The sequence below is a fragment of the Stegostoma tigrinum genome, unplaced genomic scaffold (genome assembly GCF_030684315.1).
Source record: "Stegostoma tigrinum isolate sSteTig4 unplaced genomic scaffold, sSteTig4.hap1 scaffold_73, whole genome shotgun sequence".
Classification (NCBI taxonomy): domain Eukaryota; kingdom Metazoa; phylum Chordata; class Chondrichthyes; order Orectolobiformes; family Stegostomatidae; genus Stegostoma; species Stegostoma tigrinum.
The window spans coordinates 1,271,496-1,286,803 of NW_026728674.1; the positions used below are offsets into that span (position 1 = coordinate 1,271,496).

Consider the following 15,308-nt stretch of genomic DNA (forward strand, 5'->3'; position numbering starts at 1 on the left):
AATGATAAATTCTGTAATGAGCTAGCAGGTCACGGAGCCATTAACAGAGAATCTCAGAGAACCAATACAAAGCCAAATAAAATTGTGCAGATATTTGAAATTTATGACTACCAAGGAAACTTTAAAAAAGGAAAAAGATTAGAGTGACTAAATGGGTAAAATTCTCAACAAAAGATTTGACATATCCTTTCAGGATATCTTTCATAGCTATTAAAACAAACATCCAACACAAACCAAGTTTCATCTTTCAGGACTGGCAAGTTAGAATGATAAACCCGAAGTCTACCCTGCACAATTCGCTCTAGAACTCACTCAATGAGGTTGTTACGAGATATAGAGATAACAAAGTGTGCAGCTGGATGAACGCAACAGGCCAAGCAGCATCTTAGGAGCACAAAAGCTTCCATGTTGGGCCGAGACCCCTCATCAGAAAAGGGGGAGGGGGAGAGGATTCTGAAATAAATAGGGAGAGAGGGGGAGGTGGATCGAAGATGGATAGAGGGGAAGATAGTTGGAGAGGAGACAGACAAGTTGAAGAGGTGGAGCTAGTAGAGGTGAGTGTGGGTGGGGTGGTAGGGAGAGGATAGGACAGTCCGGGGAGGATGGACAGGTCAAGGGGTGAGGTTAGTAGGAAGGAAATGGGGGTGTGGTTTGAGGTGGGAGGAGGGGATAGGTGAGAGAAAGAACAGGTGAGGGAGGCGGGGACGAGCTGGGCTTGTTTTGGGATGCAGTAGGGGGAGGGGAGATTTTGAAGCTTGTGAAATCCACATTGATATTATTGGGCTGCAGGGTTCCCAAGCAGAATATGAGTTGCTGTTGCTGCAACCTTCGGGTGGCATTGTTGTGGCACTGCAGGAGGCCCAGGATGGACATGTCGTCGAAGGAATAGGAGGGGAAGTTGAAATTGTTCGCGACTGGGAGGTGCAGTTGTTTGTTGTGAACCGAGCATAGGGACTGCTTTGCAGAACACTTAAGTCTCTCCTTGGTTTCCCCGATGTTGAGGAGTCCACAACGGGTACAGCGGATGCAGTATACCAGATTGGAAGATGTGCAGTTGAACATCTGCTTGATGTGGAAAGTCTTCTTGGGGCCTGGGATGGGGGTGAGGGAGGAGGTATGGGGGCACGTGTAGCACTTCCTGCAGTTGCAGGGAAAATGTCGGGTGTGGTGGGGTTGGAGGGAAGCGTGGAGCCGACAAGGGAGTCATGGAGAGAGTGGTCTCTCCAGAAAGTAGACAAGGGTGGGGATGGAAAAATGTCTTTGGTGGTGAGGTCAGATTGCAGATGGTGGAAGTGTTGGAGGATGATGCGTTGTATCCAGAGGTTGGTAGGGTGGTATGAGAGGATGAGGGGGTTCTCTTTTGGTGCTTATTGCGGAGATGAGGTGTGAGGGATGAGTTGCAGGAAATGTGGGAGACATGGTTCTTGACCACTGTGTGTGGTTGGGTGGGGGGTTGCGGTCGTTGAAAAACAAGGACATCTGACGTGTACGGGAATGGAATGCCTCATCCTGGGAGCAGATGAGGCGGAGGTGAAGGAATTGGGAATAGGGGATGGAATTTTTGCAGGAAGGTGGGTGGGAGGTGGTGTATTCTAAGTAGCTGTGGGAGTCGGTGGGCTTGAAATGGATATCGGTTTCTGGGTGGTTACCTGAGATGGAGACAGAGAGGTCCAGGAAGGTGACAGAGGTGTTGTAGATAGTCCAGGTGAACTTGAGGTTGGTGCCTGAGATGGGGACATATATAGCTCCATTCATATTCACAAATCTCTGTTTCAAATCTAATCTTCTGAAGCACGTACGTAATTTTTCATTGTCAATGAATGTTGTTATGTTGATTGCATAGAGAAAGTGTTTCAAGAGACTGATTGGCCTCATACTTTTCATCCAATTGTATTTGGCAAGTTGACGTTCAGCACTTCTGTAACAAGTCCAATTCCACTAAGTGGAGCAAATGGCATGGTCAACATTTCAATATAAATACAAGAGAGAAAAATTAAGACAATGGCCTGAGTGTTTCGCCCGATTACAGCAGAGGCATTAACACATACTAGGTTACATTAATTTATCTCTGAATCTACCAAGCAATGAATTCTTTGACAATGTCATGACAACATTGAGACATTTGGCAAGCTCAGGGGCAAGGGGACTGGTTCAGAACTGTGCACAGAAACGTAATGAACAGAAACACTGTATGGTGAGAATGGTACTAAAAAGGAAATGGTACAATTTCATCTGTATCAATCTGTAGTTGGAAAACACATGGTTTGAACCGGCACCAATGCAAAATTGAATTGCCATTGCGTGACATACCATGTGTTCAGAATCAGAATGAGGAAGAGATGAAGCTTAGTTATGATTCATTTCATTAAAATGAATCTTAACTAACTAATCTAATTAAACGAAGCAGTTTTACAGACAGAACGCTTGTTTACAAACAAAATCTGCACTGATTGACTTCCAGATAGTAAAATGAAAGCTGTTGATCTCAGACTTTGATTATACACAGAATTGAAAGATGAAGTGACAATCTTGGATTCAGGATTGCAAACTGACATCGGGGATTAAGCAACTGATAGAGACCATCCATGTAGTTAATCTTGAATTGGCAGCATTACAAGTGACCAGGACAATACCTGCTCTATAAAAATAAGAAAAATTAGAAACAGAAGACAACTAAGATACAAAAATGCGACATTCAATTCGAATTACAAAATACTTTAAGCAAACAATTTTATTTAATTCACATATATTATCTGCAATAATATCCATTTAATATTGGTTCTTCCAAACTGTTGCAGCATTTTGACATTAAAAGAATATTCCATCACAAGTATTGCTTGCTATAAAAATCCCAGCATGTTCTGAAATTCTTAGAATAAAAGTATTTCAATCCGATGGTGCTCCTGCATTATTCATCAGTTCCCCACTCAATGGGTATGTTCTGATATGCAGGAAACTTCTATTGTTCGATATGGGGACGGGTATTTACTTGGCATTGTTCTAATGGAGGCAGCACTGACAGATTATAATTTTCTTCCTGTGGGCTCTATAGTCCAGATTTTTCTCTCCTCCATTATATTGCATTAAAGATCAACAACATTCACCATTTCCTCAGTCTGAGAACCTACCATGTTAAAAAGTGACCAATTAAAGTGTTGCATTGCCTTCAATTTCACAAGGACTGAACTAATCTGCTGCTTACGACACTGATTGCAAAATTAAAAACCATGAATTGATAACAAAAACAGCGGGATTTTGTACTTTCCCTTGTGGCAAGTTTGAAAATAGAGGACATTTAATCAGGTGGAAGGATGGCACCACCTACAATTCTGCTTAGAGCCAGATTAAATCCATGGTGAGAAGACTTGTGCATAACTTCCCAACTTCATTGCGAGTTAAAGTCCCCAATTGAGCAACTGACGTACACATACATCATCCCACAACAACTGGTATTGAGTCAACAGTGGGCAGGGGTGTCACCATTAAGAAATGTAACAGGCTTTCAAAGGCATTCAATGTGCAACATCAAGAAGGGGAAGTGGCGTGCTAATGGTGTTTCACTCAATCCTGGTCCGAGATCGAGCAATAATCGTAGGTTGGTTGCCAATGGTAACAGAGATCATCACCTCCCAAGTGACACTGCTGCTTAGTACACATGCTGGGTTCTGGTTAGCCAACCGCTCATGGAAAGTGACATCCCACCAGGTTTGCCACCGGTCTATTATGTGCCAGAGGGGAGAAAGATGTAGCTGCCTACGCATGAGAGGAGCAAGGTCAGGATGACATACCCCTTGAGGGGAGCGACCTGAGGCTGGCGTTCCCCTGAAGGGAAGCTGGTTGGGGCAAGCCGTTCCCTCATCAGTTCTCGAGTCAATGACCTAGACCCTCGTCGCTTCCACAGGATTCCATCCAGAGGCTAAATAGCTGCCTATTCATCAGTGCTTGCAACTACTTCAACTCCGATTCACAGCTGGACCTGCAGGTAAATCTGCAAAACCACTGTCCCAGAGTACAGTTTCTTTGCATAAAAGGCACATTTTCAAGCTAGGAAGTCAAGGTAAACCAATCTCTTCCAACCTTTAGAACTTTTGATGTTGGAAATCAGTCAAATACAAAGTCGCAGCTCATCAGGAACTAAAACAAAGTTGCTGGAATAGCTCACCGGGTCTGGCAACATCTGTGATGGAAAACAAAAACAGCGTTAACATTTCGGGTGCGGTGACCGTTCCGCAGCTCATCAGGGATGTTTATTACTGGAATATTAATTAAGTAGAAACTAAACAAAATTGGATAAAAGGCAGGAGATGGAGAGTGGTGATGCAAGGAAGTTTTCCATACTGGAGGCCTGTTGCCAGCGGTGTTCCACAGGGATCATTGCTGGGTCTGCTTTTGGTTGTCATTTATATAAATGATTTAGATGAGGATATAGAAGGCCTGGTTAGTAAGTTTGCAGATGATACCAAAATCGGTGGTACAGTGGACAGCAAAGAGGGGAAATGCCAGTTTTGAGGAAAGGTCACCAGACCCGAAACGTTAACTTTGTTTTTTCCTTCAAAGAAGCTGCCAGACTTCCTGAGATTTGACAGCAACTTTGTTTTTGTTCGCGATTTACAGCATCTGTAGTTCTTTCGGTAGTTAAGAAGGTGTTTCATGACTCAGACCTTTGAGGAGAAGAGTTGGAATGCCATGTTGAAGTTGTACAGGATATTGGTGAGGCCTCTTCTAAACTGTTGTGTCCAATTCTGGTCGGTGTTCAAGGAAGGATATTATTAAGCTGGAGAGGGTTCAGAAAAGAATTACCAGGATGTTGCCAGAAATGGAGGTTTTGAGATTTAAGGTGAGAATAGACTGGGGCTTTTTTCACTGCATCTTAGGAGGTTTCGGGGTCACCCGATGAATGTTTATAAAATAATGAGGGATCTAGATAAGGTGAACGCCAAATGTCTTTTCCCTACTGTGGAGGATTTCAAAACTATGGGGCATAGTTTTAAGATGAGAGGAGAAAGATTTAAAAAGGAAACGAGGGGCAATATTTTTATACAGAGGATTGTTCATATGTGGAATGAACTTCCAGAAGAATTGGTGGATGCGGGTACAGTTTCACTATTTAAAAGACGTCCAGGTAAGTACATGAATGGAGGGATATGGCCGAGCGCAGGAGGCAGGCAGGACTACTTTAGTTTGGGATTATGGTCAGCATGGACTAATTGGACTGAAAGGTCTGTTTCGTGTTGTATCACTCTCTGACTCTATAAATACAATTTTATTTAAATGCTAGTGTATCTTCTTTAGCATTGATCAAGGGTAGGTTATGGACAAAATAGAGCTTTGTAATTAGTCTGATCTCAGCTGTTTAAGGAGACTGGTGAAGTCTTTGTTGTCAGAAAAGTGGCCTAAAAAGGAATCAAATACAAGATTGGGTTGCCTCTTGAGGTTAACCACAGATCTATATAAATGTCTGGCTCACATTCAGGAGGACTTTGCAATGTGTGACTTACTAGTGTTTTATACCACTACAACAATCGAATATGATGGATTTGCTTTACAAGAAAAATGGTGAAGGGCTATTTTGTTTCACTTTATAATTTACAACACACTATCAAGGTCATTCATGTATGACAACTGAATGAATCAAATTCCATTTTAGTTGAGGAATCGAGTGGTAATATCAGGTTTGGCCTTTGAAATGACAAGTGTTATGATCCCAGTTGATGGTGATACTGGACAATTCAGATTCCAGGGTGAGATAAATTTTCGTTCTCTTTACTGTGGTATTCAATTACTGAAAATGCTCACAAACGGATGCCTATGTATATTTATAACAGAAGAACACAGAAAATTATTAGATTAAAACCCACGTCTTGTCCTCCACTACACACGGTATAGGTGTACAATTCAAACTTAAAACTTGCGCAGCATTCCTCCAGTATAGAATCCAAGCTCACAAATAACATTATTATGTGAAGCCTGTTCAATATTGCTCTCCAGAGAGAGAAAAATGTTTTCATTTTCTATTAATGTCCTCTTATCATTATTTTAATTTTACTTGGATGGATTTCATTTTAACAGCATTGAAACCTTCATTTTTTTTAGTTTTATGAATCACAGAAACTCAGTAAGCAGGTACAGCAGGTATTAAGGCAGGGAAATGGAATTTTGGCATTTGTTGCTCAAGAAAGAGAGTATACAAATACAAAAGAAGGTCGCTGCAACTATGCAAGGCATTAGTGAGTCCACACCTGGAGCCCTGTGTACAGTTCTGGTCTCCTTACTTAAGGAGAGATGTCATTGTATTGGAGGCAGTCCAGTGGAGGTTCACCAGGATGATTCCAGAGACGAGAATGCGTCTTAAGACAGACAGAGTAGTTTCGGCCTACATTCTCAGGTGTTCAGAACAATGAGAAGGGATCTAATTGAGGGATATAATATGTTCAAGCAGATTGATAAAGTTGACGTGGAAAGGATGGTTCCTCATGCAGGCAATAGAACAAGAGGTCATAGTTTTAGCATAGGGAAAGAAGGTTTAAAGGGATGATGAAAAATTTCTACACTGGAAGGGTCATGAATCTCTGGAATTCACTCCCTGAGAAGGCATTGGAGGGCTGTGACATTGAGCAAATTTGAAGAGGAGATAGAACGATTTTTGAGTTCATAATGGGTTCAAGAATTATGGGGAGCAGGTAGGAAACTGAAGTTGCAGCAGAGATAAGATCAACCACAATCATATCAAACAGCGGGGCTCAAGGAGCTGAATTGTCTTACTCCTCCTAGTACTTAAGTTCATTATCATTTTTGGTTTGGAGCTGTGAACTGTGAGCTGAGAGTGACCTTTGGACTGTGAGCAGCAGCTTATGTGAAAAAAGAAGAAACAATTTGATATTTGTTTATGAGGCTAGGTCTGGATGTTAATTGCAGGTCAATTCTTCTTCCAAGAAAACTCTATTGATGAGTCATTAGCAAAGAGAAACCAATATTGAACTGTCTTTAAATCAGAAGGATTGTCCCTGCAAAAGCTACAGGACAGAGGTTTGATTGCCAACTGGTTGTCCTCCCATTATCAACTTATTCTAAGTTAAGAGGTCCTCTGTTACAAGTAATAATTAAATATCCCCCAAAGCCTACTGAAAGGTATTTGCATAGCTCAATGTTTTCAGAAACCAAGACAGAAGCTCAGAAATTACTGGAAATGCTCAGCGAGTCTGGCAGCATCTATGGACAGAAGTTAGAATTAACGTTTCAGATCCTGTGACACTTAGAAATAAGGAATTCTGAGGAAGGGTAATACGACCCAAAATGTTAACTCTGTTTTCTCTCCATAGATGCTGCCAGATCTGCTGGTTTTTTACAGCAACTTCTGTTTTTGTTTCTGATTTACAGCATCTGTAGATTGTTCAGATTTTAACTTAACATATAATCTCATCTGACTGTGAGATTTTAGATGATGGACAAAAACAAAATTTCTGGAAAAGCTCAGCAGGTCTGAAAACATCTGTGAAGGCAAAAAAGAGGTACGATGTCAGATCTGGTGGCCCTTCCTCAGACCTGATCAGAAGAAGGGTTGACAGATCTGAAATCTTACTTCTTTTTTTCCTTCACAGATGCTGCTGGACCTGCTGAGCTTTTCCAGCAGCTTTGTTTTTGTTCCTGATTTGCAGCATCCACAGTTCTTTCCATTTTAAAGATCATGCAGTCTGGTTAAGTAAACTGGCCAGTTACACTTGATTTAGTATTTTCCCTTTGATACATTCCTGAATTATATCTGTTTGTCTGTGTTTCTGTCTTTGCGAGAATTGGGGCTAGAATCAAAAAAGATGATGTTTAAGTCATAGGCGTTCGTCAGAATACCTTTTTGCTTAACTTTTTTTAAAAAAGATACTATATTGTTCATAAACTGTAAAATCTTTTGTTTTAGCTATGAACCTGGTGTCAGGTATTGTTATTCACAAAGTCTGGCACTGGCTTTTCAAAAAATCTGATTAGGAAACATTGGGATCAATTTTGAACGTCACTAAATACTTTATGTCAATGAGTTGCAAATATAGACAGTGAAGCTGATTGAATACGGCTGTGACTTCAGGTCATAAAATCAGTAATAACATACTTATATTAAATAAATAAAGACATTCCATCACATTCTCTTACTAATCAAGTTCACTTTGATTGTGACATTAATTTCTCTCCGTATTTGTTCTTGATAAAGCAACCACATTGATATTGTCTCTAATTCAGATAAGTGGGCAAGGTAAGGGCACTGTGACAGTCAGCCAGTGTTACTCAGAACAGCGGATGAGGGCTCTGTGACAGGCAGTGTTACTGAGAGGAGGGAGTGAGAGGCCTGTGACATTCAGTCAGTGATTCTGAGAGGAGGGGTTTAGGGCCGGGAGATAGTCAGAGTTACCAAGAGGAGCAGTTGAGGGCCCTGTGACGGGCCGTGTTACTGAGAGGAGTGGGTGAGGGCCCTGCGACAGGCAGTCTTACTCAGAGGAACGGCTAAGGTCCCTGTGACGGGCAGTGTCACTGAGAGGAGCGGGTGAGGGCCCTGTGACAGTCTGTCAGTGTTACTGAGGGCAACGGGTGAGCACCCTGTGACTGGCAGTGTTACTGAAAGGAGGGGGTGAGGGCACGGTGGCGGAGTGTGTTAAAGAGAGGAGGGGGTGAGGGCCCTGTGACAGTCAGTCAGTGTAACGGAGAGGAGCAGTTGAGGGCCCTGTGGCAGACAGTATTACTGAGAGGAGTGGGTGAGGGCCCTGTGACGGACAGTGTTACTGAGGAAGGGGGTGAGCGCCCTGTGACAGTCAGTCAGTGTTACTGCGAGCAGCGGGTGAGGGGTCTGTGACAGGTAGTGTTAATGAGAGGAGGGGGGGGTGAGGGCCCTGTACTGTCAGTCAATGTTACTGAGAGGAGAGGGTGAGGGCCCTGTGACAGGCAGTCAATGTTACGAAGAGGAGTGGGTGAGGGCTCTGTGACAGGCAGTATTTCTGAGATGCACGGGTGAGGGCCCTGTGACAGGCAGTGTTACTGAGAGGAGTGGGTGAGGGCTCTGTGACAGTTGTGTTACTTAGAGGAGTGGGTGAGGGCGCTGTGACGGGCAGTGTTACTGAGAGGAGCGGGTGAGGGCCCAGTGACAGTCAGGGGATGTTACTGAGAGGAGTGGGTGAGCGCCCTTTCCAATCAGTCAGTGTTACTGAGACGAGTGGGTGAGGGCCCTGTGACAGTCAGTGTTACTGAGAGGAGCGGGTAGGGGCACTGTAACAGGTAGTGTGACTGAGTGGAGCGGGTGAGAGCCCTGTGACAGTCAGTGTTACTGAGAGGAGCAGGTAAGGTCCCTGTGACGGGCAGTGTTACTGAGAGGAGCAGGTAAGGTCCCTGTGACGGGCAGTGTTATTGAAAGGAGCGGGTGAGGGCCCTGTGACAGGCAGTGTTACTGAGAGAAGCGGGTAAGGTCCCTGTGACAGGCAGTGTTACTGAAAGGAGCGGGTAAGGTCCCTGTGATGGGCAGTGTTACTGAGAGGATCGCGTGAGGGTTCTGTGACAGGCAGTGTTACTGAAAGGAGCACGTGAGGGCCCTGTAACTGGCAGTGTGACTGAGCGGAGCGGTGAGCGCTCTGTGACAGTCTGAGGGCACTGTGACGGAGTGTGTTACTGAGAGGAGGGGGTGAGGGCCCTGTGACAGTCAGTCAGTGCATAACTGAGAGGGGCAGGTGAGGGCCCTGTGGCAAGCAGTATTACTGAGAGGAGTGGGTGATGTCCCTGTGACGGGCAGTGTTACTGAGAGGGGGGGGGCGAGGGCCCTGTGACGGGCAGTATTACTGAGAGGAGGGGGTGATGTCCCTGTGACGGGCAGTGTTACTGAGAGGGGGGGGGGGCGAGGGCCCTGTGACGGGCAGTATTACTTAGAGGAGGGGGTGAGGGCCCTGTGACGGGCAGACAGTGTTACTGAGAGCAGAGGGTTGGCCCAGTGACAGTCAGAGAATGTTATTGAGAGGAGTGGGTGAGATAAGGCTCTCCCTGAAGAGCAGGCATACCAGCAGAGACCTGAGAGTGAACACTGGTTTTTGTCCCCTACAATTAAGCAGGAGAATGAGTAAATTAAAAGCAAAGATCCGTGTTCTGTTGAGTTAAGGTATGCCTGGAATTAAGATCTGACCCATGATTGGTGCATCCTACACTACATGTCAAATGCTGAGTGCTCCTGCTGGTCTGCATGACCATGTGTACAGCAGGTGCCTCTTATTGGAGCAATTTGAGCAACAAGTTGGAGCATTAGAGAGCATTGATGAGTCTGACAGGTTTAGTGATAAAAACCACAAGAACTGCGGATGCTGTAAATGACGAACAAAAACAAAGTTGCTGGAAAAGCTCAGCAGGTGTGGCAACATATGTTGGAGGAATAAACAGAGTTTACATTTCCAGTCCAGTGACCCTTCCTCAGAACTGATGGTGGCTGGGAAAACATCAGTTTCTATGCCGAAAATAGGGAGGAGGGTGGGGGAGGGAGTAAACAATAGGATAGAGCCCAAAGAGAGAGAAAGACAGGTGGACAGATAAAGGAGTTGCTAACGATCAGGCTGGGAAGTTGTCAATGGGGACTGTTAGTCACTAACAACAGGGAGTGTGTGGTGGCAGGCTGCGTGGTAACAAAGCCTGGTGTGTGGGGTGGGGGCGCTGGGATATGGGAGAGTTTAGGCCCTAAAATTGCAGAACTCAATGTTAAGTCTGGAGGGCTGTCAGGTCCCCAAGTAGAAAATGAGGTGTTGTTCTGTCTGCTTGTGCTGGGCTTCACTGGAACACTGTAGCAAGCCGGAGACAGAGATGTTGGCCAGGTTGGTTGATAGTATATGTTTCAGGGTGTTGTTTTGTGATTGAATGCAAGTTTTATGAGGAGAAACTGGTAGGCTAATTGCGTTTTCCTTGCAGCAGAGGAGGCTGAGGGGAAATCTGATCGACGTATACAAAATTATGAGAGGCATAGATTGATTGTGAGAACCAGTAGACGAGTTTAAGTCAGGGGGCATAGATTTCAGGTAAACTGTCAGCTATTTAGAGGGGATCTGAGGCAAGTGTTTTCACCAAAAGTGATACAAACATGCAATATGCTGCCTGACAAGGTGGAGAAGGCAGATACGCTTGCAATATTAATGAAGCAACAGATGAGCATTTAAAGGGCCAGGGTATGGTAGGTAATGACTCAGTGCAGGTAAATGGGATCAGTAGTTTGATGTTTGTTAGTTGGCATTGATGTTGATCAAGTGAGCCTGTTTCTATACTGCATGACTTTATGAAGCAGGGGAGGAGATATCAAAAGGTCCTGGCAAAGATTTTTCAAGTCATTTCTGGCCACAGCTAAGGTGCCAGAGGACCGCTCATACTTTTATATAAAAGAAGAAAGGACAGATCCAGAAGTTACAAGCCAGTCTAACCTTGGTGGTAGGGAAGTTATCAGAAAGAATTTTAAGGGACAAAATGTCGCTGCACTTGGAGAAACATGGAATGTTCGGGGATAGTCAGCATGGCTTTGTTGAGGTAATGCCATGGTTTGCAAATTTTATCTAATTTTTATTGAGGAGATATCAGAAGTGTTGAAGAGGGAAATTCATCTGATGTGGTCTATATGTTTTTGATAAGGTCAGTGATAGCAGACTGGTCAACAAAACAAGAGCTCATGGGATCTAAGACTCAGTGGAGTGTTGGATCCAACTTTGCCTGAAAGGCCAGAAGCAGAGGGCATGAACTCTTGCTTTTGGACATCAAGGTCCCTTTGTTTCTCAGTGCTCTCTAGGGATCTACTAGTCATTGTGAACATCTTTCACTTACCAGAGCTCCCAAAATGCATCACTACACATTTGCACTCTATCAATTGAGATTACCAGATCAAATTGTTATCCATTCAGATGCCACAAAGCTGTCAGATCAGAAAGTAACTGGATTCATGAATGATTCTCCATTTCCCCAAAGTCAGTTGATCTTCCCTGTCTCAGGCAAAGGCAGCATTTTGGTATGGCTGATATACATCTCGTGGCACGCAGAAAAGTGTCCTCTGAAAATGAGACACATCAATACATCACCAAAATATGGTAGGACAGTAAACACATGCTTTTTGCTTTTGAATATGGTAATTAAGAACACATTGCAGAACGTAAAGTCATGTAACGTTTTGTGAAAATGAACAAAAACATATTTCAAGATGCTGATCTATAAATTTTCTAATAATTTGAAGTTACCACGATCACTAGGTGAGTGGAAACATTTTCAATTGTTCCCACAACAAACAATTCTAAGTAACTGTCACAGAATCTTCTGTCATGCGCTGTAACATGTTTCTTTAAATAACATACGAGTCCCTGCATTATTTCTCACTCTCCAGCTTAGCATTACTTTATTTCTAAAATCTTACTCCTCTATAAAGCCAAGTGTTCTGCAGAAAAGTGGTTGTTCCTGCAATAGATTAAGTGGCTGACCTGTTTAAACATGAAGGTGTCAGCGCGGCTCCTCTGGCCCTTCTATGGGCTGATTCCAAAGCAGTTATGATTGTCTCCTCCTTATCCATTAGTTCATGTCTGAGTGCCTGCACGTGAAATTCCATTGAGAAATTATCACCATTTGAAAGCAACACTGTACATTTCCATTTAGTAAATCCAATCAATCAGCACTGTCAAAAAAAAAACACTGATAATTGTATTAGGTTCCAATGAAGTAGTCAATCACTTAAGTTTCTAATATTGAAAGTACATTTAATGCAGAAAGACTAATTACCACCGCAACCTTAAGCAACAGTCAAGCAATGCTGACACAACATGTTAATGCCCATTAGAAGGCCTCTATTTATCAGATATCAGAAGTATTGAAGAGGGAAATTCATCTGATGTGGTCTATATGTTTTTCATATTATGTTCTTCATATTAAACGTGCTAATCTGTGGATGGGGACAAAGGATGAAGATGGGCATATTTACAGAAAAACACCGTGACTGACAAATCACATCACCGGTTGGAAATGAGAATTGAGAGGAAGATACAAAGATGCTTCAAGAGGATTTGGAGTGACTAAGAGAGAGGGCAAAAAAAATTGTTTGATTCACTTTTTTTTTGAGCAGCTCATGCTGGGTTCATCCTCACCTTCACCAGCTCTCACCTGTGGCTCCAAATAGTTACTAGAATCTGACAGAAGCCACATAATTGTAAAAAAAATTTCAATAGTAACGTCAAATGCAGGGAAGGTAAACACTGCATCTCTTACAATTGGTGACTTTATGATTGGTCTATTCTAGCAGGCAAAGGCTGATTCTCCAATACTGGACAGATGAGACCAATCTCAAGGCCAATGGTCACGAGCACAGAACCATGTTGTGGAACATCTGGTTTCCGGGACAATTCACTCTAGATCTCCCAAACATACTGAAGAACTTGCAGCTTCTAATGTTGCTGTTCCAGTTTCAGAAAAACAGAGCTTGATTTTTGTTTTTTCATGAGATAAGACCCCTAACAAACAAAAAAAAATTCTATAGAGACACAGTTTGTTTCTTGTGATTCAGGCCAGGATTTGTTCACACAACAATGATGGGAAAGTTAGAGGAAAAGTTTCCATATAATGGAATAGGGAATGCTTTTACTGCAAGTGACTATTCAAGCAAAATCTAGTGCTTCACTTAAAAGGGAACTGGGTGAAATATTTACAAGAAAAGAAAATTAAAACAAAGGAAACAAGTAGGGAATTTGGATGAAAAGTCCCCCTTCCTCCATTAGGAGGGTAGCACCAGCACATGCAAGACTAAACTAATCATCCTCAGGGCAAATTTTGTTTTAAATCAATTAGAGAAGGAATATAAATGTGGTTCCATTGTTTATAAAGGGTACGAAGGAAATGCCAAACAATTAAAAGCCTGCTTGTCTTACGTTAGTGGTGGGAAAATTTTAAAATCGATCTGAGAGATCAAATAAACTAACTGAGAAAGGCATGGACTAGTCATGGATAGTCAGCACGGCTTTGTCAAGGTAAGGTCATTACTTACAAATTTAGTTGAATTCTTTAAGAAAGTGGCAAGGAGGATCGATGAGGGTTGCGCAATGAATTTGTCGACATGGATTTTAGCAAAGCAATTGATAACGTCCCACCTGAGAAGTGCAAAAAAGTGAAAGCTCATGGGTCATGGGATACGGAGTAATGTGTTGACTAATCGGCTTAGTGGCAGGAAACAAGGGTAATTGTTCATGGCTGTGCTTATGAACGGAAAGCAATTTCCATTGGTGTTTCACAGGGCTTGATTTTGGGGCCCCTTTAATTTATTTTATAGATGAACGATTCAGACTTGAACATGGGGGGCACAATTGGTAAATTGGCAGACAACTGAAAAATTGGATGTAAGGTGGATAGGACAGAGGATAGCTCCAAGTTCCAAAATGATATTAGATGGGTTGGCGGAGAAGGCAGGAAAGCAACAGATGGAGCACAACTCTGACAAGTGTGATGCATTGCTTTTCATGAGGACATAAAGGGAATACACAATAAATAGGAACATACTGAGAGGGGTAGATGAAGTGGGGGATCTAAGCATGGAAGTGAACAGGTTCCTAAAGGTAGCACTACAGGTCAGTAATGTTCTGATGAAGGCACAGGGAATGCTTTGCCTCATTGGGAAAAGTGTAGATTACCAAAGTAAGGACATCATGATAAAACTGTACAGGATACTGATGATGCCACAACTGGAGTAGTGTGCGCAGTTGTGTTCATCACAATCCAGGAAGTATATAATAACTCTGGAGACAGTGCAGAAAAGATTTACTCAAATATTGCCAAAGCTGGAGAATTGTAAATATGAGGCTGTTTTCCTTGGAACAGAAAAGTCTGAGGGATGACATGATTGAGGTATACAAAACAGTGAAGGGCAGAGATAGGGTAGAGTTAGTGTAGACAGGAGGAAGCTGCTTCCCTTGGCAGAGAATTCAAAAATCAGCAGTTACAGAGTCAAGCTAAGTGGCAGAAGGGTTAGAGGGGATGTGGGAAAATCCGTTTTATGCAGAGGGTGATGGGTGTCAGGAATTTGCTGCCTGAATTGGTGTTGGACTAAGAGATTCTAAACTCTTTTAAGAAGTACCTGGATCTGCACTTTAAGTGCTGCAGGTCCATGTACGTTTGTAACAATTTGGGATTAAAAAAGGCATCAGATGTCTATGGGTCAGTATGGACAAAGATGGCTGAATGGCTCCCTTCTGGTTTATATCATTTGTATGGCTCTATGTTGGTCCTGCGCAAGGCCAGCATACATTGGTCACACATTATCACTGTTGCAAAGGCACTGAACTAACTTCATG

At 43.0% G+C, this 15,308-nt stretch overlaps 1 long non-coding RNA gene across 5 annotated transcripts in view; it reads right to left on the reverse strand.

The window, feature by feature from the left end:
• Positions 1–15,308, reverse strand: part of LOC132209237 (uncharacterized) — a 77,011-nt gene that overhangs the window by 571 nt on the left and 61,132 nt on the right. Inside the window, exons 5-8 of one of the 5 annotated variants that reach the window (XR_009445332.1) lie at positions 12,459–12,565; positions 11,868–12,037; positions 4,078–4,177; positions 365–1,938 (exon numbers count right to left, since the gene is read on the reverse strand). This is a non-coding gene — a long non-coding RNA (uncharacterized LOC132209237). Of the gene's footprint in view, positions 1–364; positions 4,178–11,867; positions 12,038–12,458; positions 12,566–15,308 lie in introns of those variants that run through there. The other 4 variants (XR_009445330.1, XR_009445331.1, XR_009445329.1 and 1 more) reach the window with 4 other exon arrangements.